General features: G+C 67.4%; 9 non-coding genes across 9 annotated transcripts; all 9 read right to left on the bottom strand.

Moving 5' to 3' along the window:
- Positions 1-981: 981 nt before the first annotated feature.
- LOC141412149 (5S ribosomal RNA) lies at positions 982-1100 on the bottom strand. The gene has a single exon (XR_012436988.1). It is a non-coding gene; the product is annotated as a 5S ribosomal RNA (ribosomal RNA).
- A 2153-nt stretch (positions 1101-3253) lies between these two features.
- Positions 3254-3372, bottom strand: LOC141412148 (5S ribosomal RNA). The gene has a single exon (XR_012436987.1). It is a non-coding gene; the product is annotated as a 5S ribosomal RNA (ribosomal RNA).
- A 2157-nt stretch (positions 3373-5529) lies between these two features.
- On the bottom strand, positions 5530-5648 carry LOC141412146 (5S ribosomal RNA). Its single transcript, XR_012436985.1, has one exon. It is a non-coding gene; the product is annotated as a 5S ribosomal RNA (ribosomal RNA).
- Positions 5649-7799: 2151 nt separating this feature from the next.
- LOC141412407 (5S ribosomal RNA) lies at positions 7800-7918 on the bottom strand. The gene has a single exon (XR_012437247.1). It is a non-coding gene; the product is annotated as a 5S ribosomal RNA (ribosomal RNA).
- A 2153-nt stretch (positions 7919-10071) lies between these two features.
- Positions 10072-10190, bottom strand: LOC141412477 (5S ribosomal RNA). Its single transcript, XR_012437316.1, has one exon. It is a non-coding gene; the product is annotated as a 5S ribosomal RNA (ribosomal RNA).
- A 2145-nt stretch (positions 10191-12335) lies between these two features.
- Positions 12336-12454, bottom strand: LOC141412636 (5S ribosomal RNA). The gene has a single exon (XR_012437478.1). It is a non-coding gene; the product is annotated as a 5S ribosomal RNA (ribosomal RNA).
- A 2143-nt stretch (positions 12455-14597) lies between these two features.
- On the bottom strand, positions 14598-14716 carry LOC141412145 (5S ribosomal RNA). Its single transcript, XR_012436984.1, has one exon. It is a non-coding gene; the product is annotated as a 5S ribosomal RNA (ribosomal RNA).
- A 2146-nt stretch (positions 14717-16862) lies between these two features.
- On the bottom strand, positions 16863-16981 carry LOC141412144 (5S ribosomal RNA). Its single transcript, XR_012436983.1, has one exon. It is a non-coding gene; the product is annotated as a 5S ribosomal RNA (ribosomal RNA).
- Positions 16982-19137: 2156 nt separating this feature from the next.
- On the bottom strand, positions 19138-19256 carry LOC141412143 (5S ribosomal RNA). Its single transcript, XR_012436982.1, has one exon. It is a non-coding gene; the product is annotated as a 5S ribosomal RNA (ribosomal RNA).
- Between the last annotated feature and the right edge of the window lie 1847 nt (positions 19257-21103).

Genomic DNA, 21103 nt, shown 5'->3' with positions numbered 1-21103 from the left:
TGTGTGTGTGTGTGTGTGTGTGTGTGTGTTAGATGCCGTGCCTGGTGTAGGTGGGGAAGAGCAAGCCCTCACGCACAGAGCCCCATCACACACTGGGGCCGGGCCGAGGGGGTCAATCTGCTCGGCCTGATTGCGTTGGGCATACATTGCAGAAGGTGGGTTTTCCAAGGCGGAGCAGAGGGTCCCGGCACCTGAGGTTGTCCACGGGGAGAATGTCTGTTCCACGGGGGCAAGCGGTCCCTTCCGTCGTGCCCAAGCCCATGTGACCCCGAAGGCCAGGTGGCCCCGGTCCTTGAGCTGACTGAGGAGTGCTTTGAGACCCGGAGGGTGGCACAGGCGACTGGGCGCCAGCGGCGGCCCTCCCTCCCTTTGAGCGGGACGGGGAGCTGCCGCTGGCATCCGGAGCTCTGGCGGCCTGCGCCCTCTGTCCCTGTGACCGCAGGCTCTGCCGTGGGAGGCGGGATCCCACGTAGAGGTCGCGCGCTGGCTGCCCTGTCTTGGGTTGAGCGACGGAGCGCGACGTGGAGCAGCACCCGACTGAGGCTCCCTGCTTCTCTGTCCCCTGGCGTCTTGCCCTGGATCCAGTGCACCACCTTGTGGCGAGCCCAGGTGTGGCGCGTCCCGCTGTGGGGCCCGCTGGGGTGCAGGACCCACTTTCTCATGGCTTCCGCACGTCCCTCCCCGCCCGCCTGGAGGGCAGTTGGGGAGCGGTCCCCAACGTGGCCTGGGACCAACCTCGCTGGTGACCCGTGTCGTGGGCGCACGCCCCAGGAGAGTGTGGGGAGGGGAGAGGATTCGGGGACGTAGCTGTGAGGATTCGGTGTGCGTGAGTCTGGCGGGTGGCCCGGATGGGGTCGGGGTCGTGGTCACGGTGGGTCGTTGTGGTGGTGGTGGTGGTGGTGCTGGGGGTGGTGGTGGTGGTGGGGGGGTGGTGGCGAAGTCCCCGAAGACAAAAGGAGCAGCGAGGGAGGGAGGAGCAAAAGCCTACAGCACCCGGTATTCCCAGGCGGTCTCCCATCCAAGTACTAACCAGGCCCGACCCTGCTTAGCTTCCGAGATCAGACGAGATCGGGCGCGTTCAGGGTGGTATGGCCGTAGACGTTAGCCGCCGCCTCCGGGAGCCCCAAGAGCCTGCCGAGGGCCCCGGCGTGCGTCTCCACGCTGCTCTCCTGGCACGGCTGGGAGTCCGGGTGGGGGCTGGCAGCCCGGGGCCAGCGGCCAGAGGCCCCGCGCGCCTGCTCGGGCAGCCGGTCTCGCCCAGGTGGCCGCTGGGTGGCTTTCTTCCCGAGGTGTCCTGCTGCCTGGACGAGGGTCAAGTTTTCTCGGGGGAAAATTTCTCAGTGCTCTCGGGCGCTTGTTCTTCTGGGAATGTCCACTGCTGTGGCCAAGGCGGGGGACGCACAGCTCGGGCCAGGGCAAGCAGCCGCCCTCCTCCGTCGCCTCCTGGAGCCGTATCCTTGGGTGGGTGCGTGGCTCCCAGCGGAGGTCTCGGGGAACCTTCCGGCCCTCTTCGTCCGGAAAGCGCCACTGCCCCTCCAGCCCATCAGGAAAACGGCAGCCGCGCCCTTCGCCGACCCGCTCCGCCCTCCTCCACACTCAGGGCCTGGGGCTGCGGGGCTGAATCGTGAGGCTTTCCAGCCCAGGACTTCACCTCTGGCCCCTTTCACACCCGGGATCTTGGGAAGAAGAAACAAAACCAAACACAGCCAAAGCCATCTCCTCCGACCCGGGGCCCCTCCACATCCCTTCCGATCCCGGGTTCCTGCCGGCCTCCTGGGGCGTTTCTCCCAGGCAGGCCTTCGCGGCCACTACACGGGGCTGAGCACTCGAGTCCTCGGGCGTCACGGGGCCCGCGGCCACGCCAAGCACGCACGACTCCCGGGTCTCGTCTGCTCCTGGGTGCCCTGGGCCTCTTCCCTGTGCCGCTGCTGGGTCTTGTGCCCCTGCTTGGCCTCCTTCAGACCCGGCCCCGTGCTACGCGGCCACGTGCTACAGGATCGTGCCAGCAGAACTGGCCCTGGCTGAGCCCCGTACCCACCCTCCTGCCATCCCTGGCCCTGCTAGCAAATGGCAGAGATCCTCTGGCCTCCGAGCCCAGACAAAAATCCTGATGCAGTTGGCCGAGGGGCCGCAAACCAAGGCTTCGCTTGTTCCCGCTCAGGCCCCAGCCATACCCTCTTGTCCTTCGGCTGCTCGTGTGTGGGGTGGGGGAGAGGAGGGTGCGTCCCCGTGCGTGCGTGCGTGGTCTGGGTGTCTCTGCGTGGTGTGTGTGTGTGTGTGTGTGTGTGTGTGTGTGTGTGTGTTAGATGCCGTGCCTGGTGTAGGTGGGGAAGAGCAAGCCCTCACGCACAGAGCCCCATCACACACTGGGGCCGGGCCGAGGGGGTCAATCTGCTCGGCCTGATTGCGTTGGGCATACATTGCAGAAGGTGGGTTTTCCAAGGCGGAGCAGAGGGTCCCGGCACCTGAGGTTGTCCACGGGGAGAATGTCTGTTCCACGGGGGCAAGCGGTCCCTTCCGTCGTGCCCAAGCCCATGTGACCCCGAAGGCCAGGTGGCCCCGGTCCTTGAGCTGACTGAGGAGTGCTTTGAGACCCGGAGGGTGGCACAGGCGACTGGGCGCCAGCGGCGGCCCTCCCTCCCTTTGAGCGGGACGGGAAGCTGCCGCTGGCATCCGGAGCTCTGGCGGCCTGCACCCTCTGTCCCTGTGACCGCAGGCTCTGCCGTGGGAGGCGGGATCCCACGTAGAGGTCGCGCGCTGGCTGCCCTGTCTTGGGTTGAGCGACGGAGCGCGACGTGGAGCAGCACCCGACTGAGGCTCCCTGCTTCTCTGTCCCCTGGCGTCTTGCCCTGGACCCAGTGCACCACCTTGTGGCGAGCCCAGGTGTGGCGCGTCCCGCTGTGGGGCCCGCTGGGGTGCAGGACCCACTTTCTCATGGCTTCCGCACGTCCCTCCCCGCCCGCCTGGAGGGCAGTTGGGGAGCGGTCCCCAACGTGGCCTGGGACCAAACTCGCTGGTGACCCGTGTCGTGGGCGCGTGCCCCAGGAGAGTGTGGGGAGGGGAGAGGATTCGGGGACGTAGCTGTGAGGATTCGGTGTGCGTGGGTCTGGCGGGTGGCCCGGACGGGGTCGGGGTCGTGGTCACGGTGGGTCGTTGTGGTGGTGGTGGTGGTGGTGCTGGGGGTGGTGGTGGTGGGGGGGGTGGTGGCGAAGTCCCCGAAGACAAAAGGAGCAGCGAGGGAGGGAGGAGCAAAAGCCTACAGCACCCGGTATTCCCAGGCGGTCTCCCATCCAAGTACTAACCAGGCCCGACCCTGCTTAGCTTCCGAGATCAGACGAGATCGGGCGCGTTCAGGGTGGTATGGCCGTAGACGCTAGCCGCCGCCTCCGGGAGCCCCAAGAGCCTGCCGAGGGCCCCGGCGTGCGTCTCCACGCTGCTCTCCTGGCACGGCTGGGAGTCCGGGTGGGGGCTGGCAGCCCGGGGCCAGCGGCCAGAGGCCCCGCGCGCCTGCTCGGGCAGCCGGTCTCGCCCAGGTGGCCGCTGGGTGGCTTTCTTCCCGAGGTGTCCTGCTGCCAGGACGAGGGTCAAGTTTTCTCGGGGGAAAATTTCGCAGTGCTCTCGGGCGCTTGTTCTTCTGGGAATGTCCACTGCTGTGGCCAAGGCGGGGGACGCACAGCTCGGGCCAGGGCAAGCAGCCGCCCTCCTCCGTCGCCTCCTGGAGCCGTATCCTTGGGTGGGTGCGTGGCTCCCAGCGGAGGTCTCGGGGACCCTTCCGGCCCTCTTCGTCCGGAAAGCGCCACTGCCCCTCCAGCCCATCAGGAAAACGGCAGCCGCGCCCTTCGCCGACCCGCTCCGCCCTCCTCCACACTCAGGGCCTGGGGCTGCGGGGCTGAATCGTGAGGCTTTCCAGCCCAGGACTTCACCTCTGGCCCCTTTCACACCCGGGATCTTGGGAAGAAGAAACAAAACCAAACACAGCCAAAGCCATCTCCTCCGACCCGGGGCCCCTCCACATCCCTTCCGATCCCGGGTTCCTGCCGGCCTCCCGGGGCATTTCTCCCAGGCAGGCCTTCGCGGCCACTACACGGGGCTGAGCACTCGAGTCCTCGGGCGTCACGGGGCCCGCGGCCACGCCAAGCACGCACGACTCCCGGGTCTCGTCTGCTCCTGGGTGCCCTGGGCCTCTTCCCTGTGCCGCTGCTGGGTCTTGTGCCCCTGCTTGGCCTCCTTCAGACCCGACCCCGTGCTACGCGGCCACGTGCTACAGGATCGTGCCAGCAGAACTGGCCCTGGCTGAGCCCCGTACCCACCCTCCTGCCATCCCTGGCCCTGCTAGCAAATGGCAGAGATCCTCTGGCCTCCGAGCCCAGACAAAAATCCTGATGCAGTTGGCCGAGTGGCCGCAAACCAAGGCTTCGCTTGTTCCCGCTCAGGCCCCAGCCATACCCTCTTGTCCTTCGGCTGCTCGTGTGTGGGGTGGGGGAGAGGAGGGTGCGTCCCCGTGCGTGCGTGCGTGGTCTGGGTGTCTCTGCGTGGTGTGTGTGTGTGTGTGTGCGTGTGTGTGTGTGTGTGTGTGTTAGATGCCGTGCCTGGTGTAGGTGGGGAAGAGCAAGCCCTCACGCACAGAGCCCCATCACACACTGGGGCCGGGCCGAGGGGGTCAATCTGCTCGGCCTGATTGCGTTGGGCATACATTGCAGAAGGTGGGTTTTCCAAGGCGGAGCAGAGGGTCCCGGCACCTGAGGTTGTCCACGGGGAGAATGTCTGTTCCACGGGGGCAAGCGGTCCCTTCCGTCGTGCCCAAGCCCATGTGACCCCGAAGGCCAGGTGGCCCCGGTCCTTGAGCTGACTGAGGAGTGCTTTGAGACCCGGAGGGTGGCACAGGCGACTGGGCGCCAGCGGCGGGCCTCCCTCCCTTTGAGCGGGACGGGGAGCTGCCGCTGGCATCCGGAGCTCTGGCGGCCTGCGCCCTCTGTCCCTGTGACCGCAGGCTCTGCCGTGGGAGGCGGGATCCCACGTAGAGGTCGCGCGCTGGCTGCCCTGTCTTGGGTTGAGCGACGGAGCGCGACGTGGAGCAGCACCCGACTGAGGCTCCCTGCTTCTCTGTCCCCTGGCGTCTTGCCCTGGACCCAGTGCACCACCTTGTGGCGAGCCCAGGTGTGGCGCGTCCCGCTGTGGGGCCCGCTGGGGTGCAGGACCCACTTTCTCATGGCTTCCGCACGTCCCTCCCCGCCCGCCTGGAGGGCAGTTGGGGAGCGGTCCCCAACGTGGCCTGGGACCAACCTCGCTGGTGACCCGTGTCGTGGGCGCGCGCCCCAGGAGAGTGTGGGGAGGGGAGAGGATTCGGGGACGTAGCTGTGAGGATTCGGTGTGCGTGGGTCTGGCGGGTGGCCCGGTCGGGGTCGGGGTCGTGGTCACGGTGGGTCGTTGTGGTGGTGGTGGTGGTGGTGCTGGGGGTGGTGGTGGTGGTGGGGGGGTGGTGGTGAAGTCCCCGAAGACAAAAGGAGCAGCGAGGGAGGGAGGAGCAAAAGCCTACAGCACCCGGTATTCCCAGGCGGTCTCCCATCCAAGTACTAACCAGGCCCGACCCTGCTTAGCTTCCGAGATCAGACGAGATCGGGCGCGTTCAGGGTGGTATGGCCGTAGACGTTAGCCGCCGCCTCCGGGAGCCCCAAGAGCCTGCCGAGGGCCCCGGCGTGCGTCTCCACGCTGCTCTCCTGGCACGGCTGGGAGTCCGGGTGGGGGCTGGCAGCCCGGGGCCAGCGGCCAGAGGCCCCGCGCGCCTGCTCGGGCAGCCGGTCTCGCCCAGGTGGCCGCTGGGTGGCTTTCTTCCCGAGGTGTCCTGCTGCCAGGACGAGGGTCAAGTTTTCTCGGGGGAAAATTTCTCAGTGCTCTCGGGCGCTTGTTCTTCTGGGAATGTCCACTGCTGTGGCCAAGGCGGGGGACGCACAGCTCGGGCCAGGGCAAGCAGCCGCCCTCCTCCGTCGCCTCCTGGAGCCGTATCCTTGGGTGGGTGCGTGGCTCCCAGCGGAGGTCTCGGGGACCCTTCCGGCCCTCTTCGTCCGGAAAGCGCCACTGCCCCTCCAGCCCATCAGGAAAACGGCAGCCGCGCCCTTCGCCGACCCGCTCCGCCCTCCTCCACACTCAGGGCCTGGGGCTGCGGGGCTGAATCGTGAGGCTTTCCAGCCCAGGACTTCACCTCTGGCCCCTTTCACACCCGGGATCTTGGGAAGAAGAAACAAAACCAAACACAGCCAAAGCCATCTCTTCCGACCCGGGGCCCCTCCACATCCCTTCCGATCCCGGGTTCCTGCCGGCCTCCCGGGGCGTTTCTCCCAGGCAGGCCTTCACGGCCACTACACGGGGCTGAGCACTCGAGTCCTCGGGCGTCACGGGGCCCGCGGCCACGCCAAGCACGCACGACTCCCGGGTCTCGTCTGCTCCTGGGTGCCCTGGGCCTCTTCCCTGTGCCGCTGCTGGGTCTTGTGCCCCTGCTTGGCCTCCTTCAGACCCGACCCCGTGCTACGCGGCCACGTGCTACAGGATCATGCCAGCAGAACTGGCCCTGGCTGAGCCCCGTACCCACCCTCCTGCCATCCCTGGCCCTGCTAGCAAATGGCAGAGATCCTCTGGCCTCCGAGCCCAGACAAAAATCCTGATGCAGTTGGCCGAGGGGCCGCAAACCAAGGCTTCGCTTGTTCCCGCTCAGGCCCCAGCCATACCCTCTTGTCCTTCGGCTGCTCGTGTGTGGGGTGGGGGAGAGGAGGGTGCGTCCCCGTGCGTGCGTGCGTGGTCTGGGTGTCTCTGCGTGGTGTGTGTGTGTGTGTGTGTGTGTGTGTGTGTTAGATGCCGTGCCTGGTGTAGGTGGGGAAGAGCAAGCCCTCACGCACAGAGCCCCATCACACACTGGGGCCGGGCCGAGGGGGTCAATCTGCTCGGCCTGATTGCGTTGGGCATACATTGCAGAAGGTGGGTTTTCCAAGGCGGAGCAGAGGGTCCCGGCACCTGAGGTTGTCCACGGGGAGAATGTCTGTTCCACGGGGGCAAGCGGTCCCTTCCGTCGTGCCCAAGCCCATGTGACCCCGAAGTCCAGGTGGCCCCGGTCCTTGAGCTGACTGAGGAGTGCTTTGAGACCCGGAGGGTGGCACAGGCGACTGGGCGCCAGCGGCGGCCCTCCCTCCCTTTGAGCGGGACGGGGAGCTGCCGCTGGCATCCGGAGCTCTGGCGGCCTGCGCCCTCTGTCCCTGTGACCGCAGGCTCTGCCGTGGGAGGCGGGATCCCACGTAGAGGTCGCACGCTGGCTGCCCTGTCTTGGGTTGAGCGACGGAGCGCGACGTGGAGCAGCACCCGACTGAGGCTCCCTGCTTCTCTGTCCCCTGGCGTCTTGCCCTGGACCCAGTGCACCACCTTGTGGCGAGCCCAGGTGTGGCGCGTCCCGCTGTGGGGCCCGCTGGTGTGCAGGACCCACTTTCTCATGGCTTCCGCACGTCCCTCCCCGCCCACCTGGAGGGCAGTTGGGGAGCGGTCCCCAACGTGGCCTGGGACCAACCTCGCTGGTGACCCGTGTCACGGGCGCGCGCCCCAGGAGAGTGTGGGGAGGGGAGAGGATTCGGGGACGTAGCTGTGAGGATTCGGTGTGCGTGGGTCTGGCGGGTGGCCCGGACGGGGTCGGGGTCGTGGTCACGGTGGGTCGTTGTGGTGGTGGTGGTGGTGGTGGTGCTGGGGGTGGTGGTGGTGGTGGGGGGGGTGGTGGCGAAGTCCCCGAAGACAAAAGGAGCAGCGAGGGAGGGAGGAGCAAAAGCCTACAGCACCCGGTATTCCCAGGCGGTCCCCCATCCAAGTACTAACCAGGCCCGACCCTGCTTAGCTTCCGAGATCAGACGAGATCGGGCGCGTTCAGGGTGGTATGGCCGTAGACGCTAGCCGCCGCCTCCGGGAGCCCCAAGAGCCTGCCGAGGGCCCCAGCGTGCGTCTCCACGCTGCTCTCCTGGCACGGCTGGGAGTCCGGGTGGGGGCTGGCAGCCCGGGGCCAGCGGCCAGAGGCCCCGCGCGCCTGCTCGGGCAGCCGGTCTCGCCCAGGTGGCCGCTGGGTGGCTTTCTTCCCGAGGTGTCCTGCTGCCAGGACGAGGGTCAAGTTTTCTCGGGGGAAAATTTCTCAGTGCTCTCGGGCGCTTGTTCTTCTGGAAATGTCCACTGCTGTGGCCAAGGCGGGGGACGCACAGCTCGGGCCAGGGCAAGCAGCCGCCCTCCTCCGTCGCCTCCTGGAGCCGTATCCTTGGGTGGGTGCGTGGCTCCCAGCGGAGGTCTCGGGGACCCTTCTGGTCCTCTTCGTCCGGAAAGCGCCACTGCCCCTCCAGCCCATCAGGAAAACGGCAGCCGCGCCCTTCGCCGACCCGCTCCGCCCTCCTCCACACTCAGGGCCTGGGGCTGCGGGGCTGAATCGTGAGGCTTTCCAGCCCAGGACTTCACCTCTGGCCCCTTTCACACCCGGGATCTTGGGAAGAAGAAACAAAACCAAACACAGACAAAGCCATCTCCTCCGACCCGGGGCCCCTCCACATCCCTTCCGATCCCGGGTTCCTGCCGGCCTCCCGGGGCGTTTCTCCCAGGCAGGCCTTCACGGCCACTACACGGGGCTGAGCACTCGAGTCCTCGTGCATCACGGGGCCCACGGCCACGCCAAGCACGCACGACTCCCGGGTCTCGTCTGCTCCTGGGTGTCCTGGGCCTCTTACCTGTGCCGCTGCTGGGTCTTGTGCCCCTGCTTGGCCTCCTTCAGACCCGGCCCCGTGCTACGCGGCCACGTGCTACAGGATCTTGCCAGCAGAACTGGCCCTGGCTGAGCCCCGTACCCACCCTCCTGCCATCCCTGGCCCTGCTAGCAAATGGCAGAGATCCTCTGGCCTCCGAGCCCATACAAAAATCCTGATGCAGTTGGCCGAGGGGCCGCAAACCAAGGCTTCGCTTGTTCCCGCTCAGGCCCCAGCCATACCCTCTTGTCCTTCGGCTGCTCGTGTGTGGGGTGGGGGAGAGGAGGGTGCGTCCCCGTGCGTGCGTGCGTGGTCTGGGTGTCTCTGCGTGGTGTGTGTGTGTGTGTGTGTGTGTGTGTGTGTGTTAGATGCCGTGCCTGGTGTAGGTGGGGAAGAGCAAGCCCTCACGCACAGAGCCCCATCACACACTGGGGCCGGGCCGAGGGGGTCAATCTGCTCGGCCTGATTGCGTTGGGCATACATTGCAGAAGGTGGGTTTTCCAAGGCGGAGCAGAGGGTCCCGGCACCTGAGGTTGTCCACGGGGAAAATGTCTGTTCCACAGGGGCAAGCGGTCCCTTCCGTCGTGCCCAAGCCCATGTGACCCCGAAGGCCAGGTGGCCCCGGTCCTTGAGCTGACTGAGGAGTGCTTTGAGACCCGGAGGGTGGCACAGGCGACTGGGCGCCAGCGGCGGCCCTCCCACCCTTTGAGCGGGACGGGGAGCTGCCGCTGGCATCCGGAGCTCTGGCGGCCTGCGCCCTCTGTCCCTGTGACCGCAGGCTCTGACGTGGGAGGCGGGATCCCACGTAGAGGTCGCGCGCTGGCTGCCCTGTCTTGGGTTGAGCGACGGAGCGCGACGTGGAGCAGCACCCGACTGAGGCTCCCTGCTTCTCTGTCCCCTGGCGTCTTGCCCTGGACCCAGTGCACCACCTTGTGGCGAGCCCAGGTGTGGCGCGTCCCGCTGTGGGGTCCGCTGGGGTGCAGGACCCACTTTCTCATGGCTTCCGCACGTCCCTCCCCGCCCGCCTGGAGGGCAGTTGGGGAGCCGTCCCCAACGTGGCCTGGGACCAACCTCGCTGGTGACCCGTGTCGCGGGCGCGCGCCCCAGGAGAGTGTGGGGAGGGGAGAGGATTCGGGGACGTAGCTGTGAGGATTCGGTGTGCGTGGGTCTGGCGGGTGGCCCGGACGGGGTCGGGGTCGTGGTCACGGTGGGTCGTTGTGGTGGTGGTGGTGGTGGTGGTGCTGGGGGTGGTGGTGGTGGTGGGGGGGGTGGTGGCGAAGTCCCCGAAGACAAAAGGAGCAGCGAGGGAGGGAGGAGCAAAAGCCTACAGCACCCGGTACTCCCAGGCGGTCTCCCATCCAAGTACTAACCAGGCCCGACCCTGCTTAGCTTCCGAGATCAGACGAGATCGGGCGCGTTCAGGGTGGTATGGCCGTAGACGCTAGCCGCCGCCTCCGGGAGCCCCAAGAGCCTGCCGAGGGCCCCGGCGTGCGTCTCCACGCTGCTCTCCTGGCACGGCTGGGAGTCCGGGTGGGGGCTGGCAGCCCGGGGCCAGCGGCCAGAGGCCCCGCGCGCCTGCTCGGGCAGCCGGTCTCGCCCAGGTGGCCGCTGGGTGGCTTTCTTCCCGAGGTGTCCTGCTGCCAGGACGAGGGTCAAGTTTTCTCGGGGGAAAATTTCTCAGTGCTCTCGGGCGCTTGTTCTTCTGGGAATGTCCACTGCTGTGGCCAAGGCGGGGGACGCACAGCTCGGGCCAGGGCAAGCAGCCGCCCTCCTCCGTCGCCTCCTGGAGCCGTATCCTTGGGTGGGTGCGTGGCTCCCAGCGGAGGTCTCGGGGACCCTTCCGGTCCTCTTCGTCCGGAAAGCGCCACTGCCCCTCCAGCCCATCAGGAAAACGGCAGCCGCGCCCTTCGCCGACCCGCTCCGCCCTCCTCCACACTCAGGGCCTGGGGCTGCGGGGCTGAATCGTGAGGCTTTCCAGCCCAGGACTTCACCTCTGGCCCCTTTCACACCCGGGATCTTGGGAAGAAGAAACAAAACCAAACACAGCCAAAGCCATCTCCTCCGACCCGGGGCCCCTCCACATCCCTTCCGATCCCGGGTTCCTGCCGGCCTCCCGGGGCGTTTCTCCCAGGCAGGCCTTCGCGGCCACTACACGGGGCTGAGCACTCGAGTCCTCGGGCGTCACGGGGCCCGCGGCCACGCCAAGCACGCACGACTCCCGGGTCTCGTCTGCTCCTGGGTGCCCTGGGCCTCTTCCCTGTGCCGCTGCTGGGTCTTGTGCCCCTGCTTGGCCTCCTTCAGACCCGGCCCCGTGCTACGTGGCCACGTGCTACAGGATCGTGCCAGCAGAACTGGCCCTGGCTGAGCCCCGTACCCACCCTCCTGCCATCCCTGGCCCTGCTAGCAAATGGCAGAGATCCTCTGGCCTCCGAGCCCAGACAAAAATCCTGATGCAGTTGGCCGAGGGGCCGCAAACCAAGGCTTCGCTTGTTCCCGCTCAGGCCCCAGCCATACCCTCTTGTCCTTCGGCTGCTCGTGTGTGGGGTGGGGGATAGGAGGGTGCATCCCCGTGCGTGCGTGCGTGGTCTGGGTGTCTCTGCCTGGTGTGTGTGTGTGTGTGTGTGTGTGTTAGATGCCGTGCCTGGTGTAGGTGGGGAAGAGCAAGCCCTCACGCACAGAGCCCCATCACACACTGGGGCCGGGCCGAGGGGGTCAATCTGCTCGGCCTGATTGCGTTGGGCATACATTGCAGAAGGTGGGTTTTCCAAGGCGGAGCAGAGGGTCCCGGCACCTGAGGTTGTCCACGGGGAGAATGTCTGTTCCACGGGGGCAAGCGGTCCCTTCCGTCGTGCCCAAGCCCATGTGACCCCGAAGGCCAGGTGGCCCCGGTCCTTGAGCTGACTGAGGAGTGCTTTGAGACCCGGAGGGTGGCACAGGCGACTGGGCGCCAGCGGCGGCCCTCCCTCCCTTTGAGCGGGACTGGGAGCTGCCGCTGGCATCCGGAGCTCTGGCGGCCTGCGCCCTCTGTCCCTGTGACCGCAGGCTCTGCCGTGGGAGGCGGGATCCCACGTAGAGGTCCCGCGCTGGCTGCCCTGTCTTGGATTGAGCGACGGAGCGCGACGTGGAGCAGCACCCGACTGAGGCTCCCTGCTTCTCTGTCCCCTGGCGTCTTGCCCTGGACCCAGTGCACCACCTTGTGGCGAGCCCAGGTGTGGCGCGTCCCGCTGTGGGGCCCGCTGGGGTGCAGGACCCACTTTCTCATGGCTTCCGCACGTCCCTCCCCGCCCGCCTGGAGGGCAGGTGGGGAGCGGTCCCCAACGTGGCCTGGGACCAACCTCGCTGGTGACCCGTGTCGCGGGCGCGCGCCCCAGGAGAGTGTGGGGAGGGGAGAGGATTCGGGGACGTAGCTGTGAGGATTCGGTGTGCGTGGGTCTGGCGGGTGGCCCGGACGGGGTCGGGGTCGTGGTCACGGTGGGTCGTTGTGGTGGTGGTGGTGGTGGTGGTGCTGGGGGTGGTGGTGGTGGTGGGGGGGGTGGTGGCGAAGTCCCCGAAGACAAAAGGAGCAGCGAGGGAGGGAGGAGCAAAAGCCTACAGCACCCGGTATTCCCAGGCGGTCCCCCATCCAAGTACTAACCAGGCCCGACCCTGCTTAGCTTCCGAGATCAGACGAGATCGGGCGCGTTCAGGGTGGTATGGCCGTAGAAGCTAGCCGCCGCCTCCGGGAGCCCCAAGAGCCTGCCGAGGGCCCCGGCGTGCATCTCCACGCTGCTCTCTTGGCAAGGCTGGGAGTCCGGGTGGGGGCTGGCAGCCCGGGGCCAGCGGCCAGAGGCCCCGCGCGCCTGCTCGGGCAGCCGGTCTCGCCCAGGTGGCCGCTGGGTGGCTTTCTTCCCGAGGTGTCCTGCTGCCAGGACGAGGGTCAAGTTTTCTCGGGGGAAAATTTCTCAGTGCTCTCGGGCGCTTGTTCTTCTGGGAATGTCCACTGCTGTGGCCAAGGCGGGGGACGCACAGCTCGGGCCAGGGCAAGAAGCCGCCCTCCTCCGTCGCCTCCTGGAGCCGTATCCTTGGGTGGGTGTGTGGCTCCCAGCGGAGGTCTCGGGGACCCTTCCGGTCCTCTTCGTCCGGAAAGCGCCACTGCCCCTCCAGCCCATCAGGAAAACGGCAGCCGCGCCCTTCGCCGACCCGCTCCGCCCTCCTCCACACTCAGGGCCTGGGGCTGCGGGGCTGAATCGTGAGGCTTTCCAGCCCAGGACTTCACCTCTGGCCCCTTTCACACCCGGGATCTTGGGAAGAAGAAACAAAACCAAACACAGCCAAAGCCATCTCCTCCGACCCGGGGCCCCTCCACATCCCTTCCGATCCCGGGTTCCTGCCGGCCTCCCGGGGCGTTTCTCCCAGGCAGGCCTTCGCGGCCACTACACGGGGCTGAGCACTCGAGTCCTCGGGCGTCACGGGGCCCGCGGCCACGCCAAGCACGCACGACTCCCGGGTCTCGTCTGCTCCTGGGTGCCCTGGGCCTCTTCCCTGTGCCGCTGCTGGGTCTTGTGCCCCTGCTTGGCCTCCTTCAGACCCGGCCCCGTGCTACGCGGCCACGTGCTACAGGATCGTGCCAGCAGAACTGGCCCTGGCTGAGCCCCGTACCCACCCTCCTGCCATCCCTGGCCCTGCTAGCAAATGGCAGAGATCCTCTGGCCTCCGAGCCCAGACAAAAATCCTGATGCAGTTGTCCGAGGGGCCGCAAACCAAGGCTTCGCTTGTTCCCGCTCAGGCCCCAGCCATACCCTCTTGTCCTTCGGCTGCTCGTGTGTGGGGTTGGGGAGAGGAGGGTGCGTCCCCGTGCGTGCGTCCGTGGTCTGGGTGTCTCTGCGTGGTGTGTGTGTGTGTGTGTGTGTGTTTTAGATGCCGTGCCTGGTGTAGGTGGGGAAGAGCAAGCCCTCACGCACAGAGCCCCATCACACACTGGGGCCGGGCCGAGGGGGTCAATCTGCTCGGCCTGATTGCGTTGGGCATACATTGCAGAAGGTGGGTTTTCCAAGGCGGAGCAGAGGGTCCCGGCACCTGAGGTTGTCCACGGGGAGAATGTCTGTTCCACGGGGGCAAGCGGTCCCTTCCGTCGTGCCCAAGCCCATGTGACCCCGAAGGCCAGGTGGCCCCGGTCCTTGAGCTGACTGAGGAGTGCTTTGAGACCCGGAGGGTGGCACAGGCGACTGGGTGCCAGCGGCGGCCCTCCCTCCCTTGAGCGGGACGGGGAGCTGCCGCTGGCATTCGGAGCTCTGGCGGCCTGTGCCCTCTGTCCCTGTGACCGCAGGCTCTGCCGTGGGAGGCGGGATCCCACGTAGAGGTCGCGCGCTGGCTGCCCTGTCTTGGGTTGAGCGACGGAGCGCGACGTGGAGCAGCACCCGACTGAGGCTCCCTGCTTCTCTGTCCCCTGGCGTCTTGCCCTGGACCCAGTGCACCACCTTGTGGCGAGCCCAGGTGTGGCGCGTCCCGCTGTGGGGCCCGAAGGGGTGCAGGACCCACTTTCTCATGGCTTCCGCACGTCCCTCCCCGCCCGCCTGGAGGGCAGTTGGGGAGCGGTCCCCAACGTGGCCTGGGACCAACCTCGCTGGTGACCCGTGTCGCGGGCGCGCGCCCCAGGAGAGTGTGGGGAGGGGAGAGGATTCGGGGACGTAGCTGTGAGGATTCGGTGTGCGTGGGTCTGGCGGGTGGCCCGGACGGGGTCGGGGTCGTGGTCACGGTGGGTCGTTGTGGTGGTGGTGGTGGTGGTGGTGCTGGGGGTGGTGGTGGTGGTGGGGGGGTGGTGGCGAAGTCCCCGAAGACAAAAGGAGCAGCGAGGGAGGGAGGAGCAAAAGCCTACAGCACCCGGTATTCCCAGGCGGTCTCCCATCCAAGTACTAACCAGGCCCGACCCTGCTTAGCTTCCGAGATCAGACGAGATCGGGCGCGTTCAGGGTGGTATGGCCGTAGACGCTAGCCGCCGCCTCCGGGAGCCCCAAGAGCCTGCCGAGGGCCCCGGCGTGCGTCTCCACGCTGCTCTCCTGGCACGGCTGGGAGTCCGGGTGGGGGCTGGCAGCCCGGGGCCAGCGGCCAGAGGCACCGCACGCCTGCTCGGGCAGCCGGTCTCGCCCAGGTGGCCGCTGGGTGGCTTTCTTCCCGAGGTGTCCTGCTGCCAGGACGAGGGTCAAGTTTTCTCGGGGGAAAATTTCTCAGTGCTCTCGGGCGCTTGTTCTTCTGGGAATGTCCACTGCTGTGGCCAAGGCGGGGGACGCACAGCTCGGGCCAGGGCAAGCAGCCGCCCTCCTCCGTCGCCTCCTGGAGCCGTATCCTTTGGTGGGTGCGTGGCTCCCAGCGGAGGTCTCGGGGACCCTTCCGGTCCTCTTCGTCCGGAAAGCGCCACTGCCCCTCCAGCCCATCAGGAAAACGGCAGCCGCGCCCTTCGCCGACCCGCTCCGCCCTCCTCCACACTCAGGGCCTGGGGCTGCGGGGCTGAATCGTGAGGCTTTCCAGCCCAGGACTTCACCTCTGGCCCCTTTCACACCCGGGATCTTGGGAAGAAGAAACAAAACCAAACACAGCCAAAGCCATCTCCTCCGACCCGGGGCCCCTCCACATCCCTTCCGATCCCGGGTTCCTGCCGGCCTCCCGGGGCGTTTCTCCCAGGCAGGCCTTCGCGGCCACTACACGGGGCTGAGCACTCGAGTCCTCGGGCGTCACGGGGCCCGCGGCCACGCCAAGCACGCACGACTCCCGGGTCTCGTCTGCTCCTGGGTGCCCTGGGCCTCTTCCCTGTGCCGCTGCTGGGTCTTGTGCCCCTGCTTGGCCGCCTTCAGACCCGGCCCCGTGCTACGCGGCCACGTGCTACAGGATCGTGCCAGCAGAACTGGCCCTGGCTGAGCCCCGTACCCACCCTCCTGCCATCCCTGGCCCTGCTAGCAAATGGCAGAGATCCTCTGGCCTCCGAGCCCAGACAAAAATCCTGATGCAGTTGGCCGAGGGGCCGCAAACCAAGGCTTCGCTTGTTCCCGCTCAGGCCCCAGCCATACCCTCTTGTCCTTCGGCTGCTCGTGTGTGGGGTGGGGGAGAGGAGGGTGCGTCCCCGTGCGTGCGTGCGTGGTCTGGGTGTCTCTGCGTGGTGTGTGTGTGTGTGTGTGTGTGTGTGTTAGATGCCGTGCCTGGTGTAGGTGGGGAAGAGCAAGCCCTCACGCACAGAGCCCCATCACACACTGGGGCCGGGCCGAGGGGGTCAATCTGCTCGGCCTGATTGCGTTGGGCATACATTGCAGAAGGTGGGTTTTCCAAGGCGGAGCAGAGGGTCCCGGCACCTGAGGTTGTCCACGGGGAGAATGTCTGTTCCACGGGGGCAAGCGGTCCCTTCCGTCGTGCCCAAGCCCATGTGACACCGAAGGCCAGGTGGCCCCGGTCCTTGAGCTGACTGAGGAGTGCTTTGAGACCCGGAGGGTGGCACAGGCGACTGGGCGCCAGCGGCGGCCCTCCCTCCCTTTGAGCGGGACGGGGAGCTGCCGCTGGCATCTGGAGCTCTGGCGGCCTGCGCCCTCTGTCCCTGTGACCGCAGGCTCTGCCGTGGGAGGCGGGATCCCACGTAGAGGTCGCGCGCTGGCTGCCCTGTCTTGGGTTGAGCGACGGAGCGTGACGTGGAGCAGCACCCGACTGAGGCTCCCTGCTTCTCTGTCCCCTGGCGTCTTGCCCTGGACCCAGTGCACCACCTTGTGGCGAGCCCAGGTGTGGCGCGTCCCGCTGTGGGGCCCGCTGGGGTGCAGGACCCACTTTCTCATGGCTTCCGCACGTCCCTCCCCGCCCGCCTGGAGGGCAGTTGGGGAGCGGTCCCCAACGTGGCCTGGGACCAACCTCGCTGGTGACCCGTGTCGCGGACGCGTGCCACAGGAGAGTGTGGGGAGGGGAGAGGATTCGGGGACGTAGCTGTGAGGATTCGGTGTGCGTGGGTCTGGCGGGTGGCCCGGACGGGGTCGGGGTCGTGGTCACGGTGGGTCGTTGTGGTGGTGGTGGTGGTGGTGGTGCTGGGGGTGGTGGTGGTGGGGGGGGGGTGGTGGCGAAGTCCCCGAAGACAAAAGGAGCAGCGAGGGAGGGAGGAGCAAAAGCCTACAGCACCCGGTATTCCCAGGCGGTCTCCCATCCAAGTACTAACCAGGCCCGACCCTGCTTAGCTTCCGAGATCAGACGAGATCGGGCGCGTTCAGGGTGGTATGGCCGTAGACGCTAGCCGCCGCCTCCGGGAGCCCCAAGAGCCTGCCGAGGGCCCCGGCGTGCGTCTCCACGCTGCTCTCCTGGCACGGCTGGGAGTCCGGGTGGGGGCTGGCAGCCCGGGGCCAGCGGCCAGAGGCCCCGCGCGCCTGCTCGGGCAGCCGGTCTCGCCCAGGTGGCCGCTGGGGTGCTTTCTTCCCGAGGTGTCCTGCTGCCATGACGAGGGTCAAGTTTTCTCGGGGGAAAATTTCTCAGGGCTCTCGGGCGCTTGTTCTTCTGGGAATGTCCACTGCTGTGGCCAAGGCGGGGGACGCACAGCTCGGGCCAGGGCAAGCAGCCGCCCTCCTCCGTCGCCTCCTGGAGCCGTATCCTTGGGTGGGTGCGTGGCTCCCAGCGGAGGTCTCGGGGACCCTTCCGGTCCTCTTCGTCCGGAAAGCGCCACTGCCCCTCCAGCCCATCAGGAAAACGGCAGCCGCGCCCTTCGCCGACCCGCTCCGCCCTCCTCCACACTCAGGGCCTGGGGCTGCGGGGCTGAATCGTGAGGCTTTCCAGCCCAGGACTTCACCTCTGGCCCCTTTCACACCCGGGATCTTGGGAAGAAGAAACAAAACCAAACACAGCCAAAGCCATCTCCTCCGACCCGGGGCCCCTCCACATCCCTTCCGATCCCGGGTTCCTGCCGGCCTCCCGGGGCGTTTCTCCCAGGCAGGCCTTCGCGGCCACTACACGGGGCTGAGCACTCGAGTCCTCGGGCGTCACGGGGCCCGCGGCCACGCCAAGCACGCACGACTCCCGGGTCTCGTCTGCTCCTGGGTGCCCTGGGCCTCTTCCCTGTGCCGCTGCTGGGTCTTGTGCCCCTGCTTGGCCTCCTTCAGACCCGACCCCGTGCTACGCGGCCACGTGCTACAGGATCGTGCCAGCAGAACTGGCCCTGACTGAGCCCCGTACCCACCCTCCTGCCATCCCTGGCCCTGCTAGCAAATGGCAGAGATCCTCTGGCCTCCGAGCCCAGACAAAAATCCTGATGCAGTTGGCCGAGGGGCCGCAAACCAAGGCTTCGCTTGTTCCCGCTCAGGCCCCAGCCATACCCTCTTGTCCTTCGGCTGCTCGTGTGTGGGGTGGGGGAGAGGAGGGTGCGTCCCCGTGCGTGCGTGCGTGGTCTGGGTGTCTCTGCGTGGTGTGTGTGTGTGTGTGTGTGTGTGTGTGTGTGTGTGTTAGATGCCGTGCCTGGTGTAGGTGGGGAAGAGCAAGCCCTCACGCACAGAGCCCCATCACACACTGGGGCCGGGCCGAGGGGGTCAATCTGCTCGGCCTGATTGCGTTGGGCATACATTGCAGAAGGTGGGTTTTCCAAGGCGGAGCAGAGGGTCCCGGCACCTGAGGTTGTCCACGGGGAGAATGTCTGTTCCACGGGGGCAAGCGGTCCCTTCCGTCGTGCCCAAGCCCATGTGACCCCGAAGGCCAGGTGGCCCCGGTCCTTGAGCTGACTGAGGAGTGCTTTGAGACCCGGAGGGTGGCACAGGCGACTGGGCGCCAGCGGCGGCCCTCCCTCCCTTTGAGCGGGACGGGGAGCTGCCGCTGGTATCCGGAGCTCTGGCGGCCTGCGCCCTCTGTCCCTGTGACCGCAGGCTCTGCCGTGGGAGGCGGGATCCCACGTAGAGGTCGCGCGCTGGCTGCCCTGTCTTGGGTTGAGCGACGGAGCGCGACGTGGAGCAGCACCCGACTGAGGCTCCCTGCTTCTCTGTCCCCTGGCGTCTTGCCCTGGACCCAGTGCACCACCTTGTGGCGAGCCCAGGTGTGGCGCGTCCCGCTGTGGGGCCCGCTGGGGTGCAGGACCCACTTTCTCATGGCTTCCGCACGTCCCTCCCCGCCCGCCTGGAGGGCAGTTGGGGAGCGGTCCCCAACGTGGCCTGGGACCAACCTCGCTGGTGACCCGTGTCGCGGGCGCGCGCCCCAGGAGAGTGTGGGGAGGGGAGAGGATTCGGGGACGTAGCTGTGAGGATTCGGTGTGCGTGGGTCTGGCGGGTGGCCCGGACGGGGTCGGGGTCGTGGTCACGGTGGGTCGTTGTGGTGGTGGTGGTGGTGGTGGTGCTGGGGGTGGTGGTGGTGGTGGGGGGGTGGTGGCGAAGTCCCCGAAGACAAAAGGAGCAGCGAGGGAGGGAGGAGCAAAAGCCTACAGCACCCGGTATTCCCAGGCGGTCTCCCATCCAAGTACTAACCAGGCCCGACCCTGCTTAGCTTCCGAGATCAGACGAGATCGGGCGCGTTCAGGGTGGTATGGCCGTAGACGCTAGCCGCCGCCTCCGGGAGCCCCAAGAGCCTGCCGAGGGCCCCGGCGTGCGTCTCCACGCTGCTCTCCTGGCACGGCTGGGAGTCCGGGTGGGGGCTGGCAGCCCGGGGCCAGCGGCCAGAGGCACCGCACGCCTGCTCGGGCAGCCGGTCTCGCCCAGGTGGCCGCTGGGTGGCTTTCTTCCCGAGGTGTCCTGCTGCCAGGACGAGGGTCAAGTTTTCTCGGGGGAAACTTTCTCAGTGCTCTCGGGCGCTTGTTCTTCTGGGAATGTCCACTGCTGTGGCCAAGGCGGGGGACGCACAGCTCGGGCCAGGGCAAGCAGCCGCCCTCCTCCGTCGCCTCCTGGAGCCGTATCCTTTGGTGGGTGCGTGGCTCCCAGCGGAGGTCTCGGGGACCCTTCCGGTCCTCTTCGTCCGGAAAGCGCCACTGCCCCTCCAGCCCATCAGGAAAATGGCAGCCGCGCCCTTCGCCGACCCGCTCCGCCCTCCTCCACACTCAGGGCCTGGGGCTGCGGGGCTGAATCGTGAGGCTTTCCAGCCCAGGACTTCACCTCTGGCCCCTTTCACACCCGGGATCTTGGGAAGAAGAAACAAAACCAAACACAGCCAAAGCCATCTCCTCCGACCCGGGGCCCCTCCACATCCCTTCCGATCCCGGGTTCCTGCCGGCCTCCCGGGGCGTTTCTCCCAGGCAGGCCTTCGCGGCCACTACACGGGGCTGAGCACTCGAGTCCTCGGGCGTCACGGGGCCCGCGGCCACGCCAAGCACGCACGACTCCCGGGTCTCGTCTGCTCCTGGGTGCCCTGGGCCTCTTCCCTGTGCCGCTGCTGGGTCTTGTGCCCCTGCTTGGCCTCCTTCAGACCCGGCCCCGTGCTACGCGGCCACGTGCTACAGGATCGTGCCAGCAGAACTGGCCCTGGCTGAGCCCCGTACCCACCCTCCTGCCATCCCTGGCCCTGCTAGCAAATGGCAGAGATCCTCTGGCCTCCGAGCCCAGACAAAAATCCTGATGCAGTTGGCCGAGGGGCCGCAAACCAAGGCTTCGCTTGTTCCCGCTCAGGCCCCAGCCATACCCTCTTGTCCTTCGGCTGCTCGTGTGTGGGGTGGGGGAGAGGAGGGTGCGTCCCCGTGCGTGCGTGCGTGGTCTGGGTGTCTCTGCGTGGTGTGTGTGTGTGTGTGTGTGTGTGTTAGATGCCGTGCCTGGTGTAGGTGGGGAAGAGCAAGCCCTCACGCACAGAGCCCCATCACACACTGGGGCCGGGCCGAGGGGGTCAATCTGCTCGGCCTGATTGCGTTGGGCATACATTGCAGAAGGTGGGTTTTCCAAGGCGGAGCAGAGGGTCCCGGCACCTGAGGTTGTCCACGGGGAGAATGTCTGTTCCACGGGGGCAAGCGGTCCCTTCCGTCGTGCCCAAGCCCATGTGACACCGAAGGCCAGGTGGCCCCGGTCCTTGAGCTGACTGAGGAGTGCTTTGAGACCCGGAGGGTGGCACAGGCGACTGGGCGCCAGCGGCGGCCCTCCCTCCCTTTGAGCGGGACGGGGAGCTGCCGCTGGCATCTGGAGCTCTGGCGGCCTGCGCCCTCTGTCCCTGTGACCGCAGGCTCTGCCGTGGGAGGCGGGATCCCACGTAGAGGTCGCGCGCTGGCTGCCCTGTCTTGGGTTGAGCGACGGAGCGTGACGTGGAGCAGCACCCGACTGAGGCTCCCTGCTTCTCTGTCCCCTGGCGTCTTGCCCTGGACCCAGTGCACCACCTTGTGGCGAGCCCAGGTGTGGCGCGTCCCGCTGTGGGGCCCGCTGGGGTGCAGGACCCACTTTCTCATGGCTTCCGCACGTCCCTCCCCGCCC

This window comes from Castor canadensis, chromosome 10 (assembly GCF_047511655.1).
Source record: "Castor canadensis chromosome 10, mCasCan1.hap1v2, whole genome shotgun sequence".
In the NCBI taxonomy this organism is placed as follows: domain Eukaryota; kingdom Metazoa; phylum Chordata; class Mammalia; order Rodentia; family Castoridae; genus Castor; species Castor canadensis.
This window is presented reverse-complemented; position numbering and strand designations above follow the sequence as displayed.